Source organism: Octopus bimaculoides, chromosome 5 (genome assembly GCF_001194135.2).
Source record: "Octopus bimaculoides isolate UCB-OBI-ISO-001 chromosome 5, ASM119413v2, whole genome shotgun sequence".
Classification (NCBI taxonomy): domain Eukaryota; kingdom Metazoa; phylum Mollusca; class Cephalopoda; order Octopoda; family Octopodidae; genus Octopus; species Octopus bimaculoides.
In genome coordinates, this window is record NC_068985.1 from 51,701,518 (window position 1) to 51,702,892 (window position 1,375).

Here is a 1,375-nt window from a genome sequence, read left to right on the forward strand (position 1 = left end):
ACGTCACTTAACTGTTTCAAAGGTCCGACCAATCCCGTCTAGAATAAGGACCAGGTACTGCAACAGCTTGGGATTTAAAGGCACACAACTACTTAATATCTTACCAAAAACCTGAAAGGTTTGCACGGAGTGTGGGTAGATGCTTTCAAGAAGCACCTTGACCTTTTGTCTAAGATCCCAAATGCACGTACAACACAGAAAGAAACTCCAGGAAAGCACCAAAAGCCAAACATAGAAACGGCCATCGAAAAGGTGATGATACTGGCATTGCCCCAGCATGGCTGCAACCTTTCGGGCTGAAATACAAAAGTGTATATATATGATAGACTCTCCCGCCGAAGGCGATATACGAGCGTCCAGCTTTTGCTGAACGACTTGCACAAATGGTTTGTTTATAGTGAAGAAATGTTCGTGTCACACATTAGCTCCTTCCATCAAATCCACATTGTCTGAACAGGTGCACGGTGTACTACGCTTCAGGTGTCGAAGGGCAATGTGAGATTAAGTGTTTTGCTTAAGAACACAACGCACCCGCGGTCTAGAAATTGAAATCACTATTGCTAGATTTGACGTCCATCGTCCATGCTGGCATGGGTTGGACGCTTTGATCTGGGCTGGTAAGCTGAGGGGCTGTACCAGACTCCAGTCTGATTTGGCATGGCTTCTATGGCTGGATGCCCTTCCTAACACCAACCACTCCAAGAGTATAATGAGTGCACACGTGTGTATGTATATATATATATATATATATATATATATGCTTGTGCATATAAAAACGACCAGTAAGTGATCTGTCAATATGCTAGAAAAAGATCACTTAAAAAATTCTCAAAGAAAGATTCAGCGGAGCAAAAACAGGCGGTCGAGACCAGTGAAAATTATAAATACCTCAGTTATCTGTAGACTATATAGTATCAAAATCAACACTTTCCAATGAAAGTATCTATTTATCATCAGTACACATTACCGATATTATTATAACCGAACAGAATCCCGTGCTAGTTGTCTCCAACCAGTGAAAACGTGCACGTGATTCTATAGATTATAAAGAATAAGATTCAAAAGTCTTAGTTTTGGCGCGCTGAATCCGGAAATATCTCTGCAGAAAATAATTTCTGCTTTGAATTTACAAACTTTGAGAAATGTGATTATGGTTAATAAACTTAATAGGGTAAAAATTCGATATCAATTACTATCAATTTAATGTGCTAGTTTCCTGGTATATATATATATATACATATATATATATATATATATATAAATAATAATAATAATATTAGGGACAAAATCCAAAATTACAGGTAAAAAACTCAATTAAAATCAATTTATAAAAAATTAAAATTAAATTGAGCCTTATAGATAAAGTATATATAAA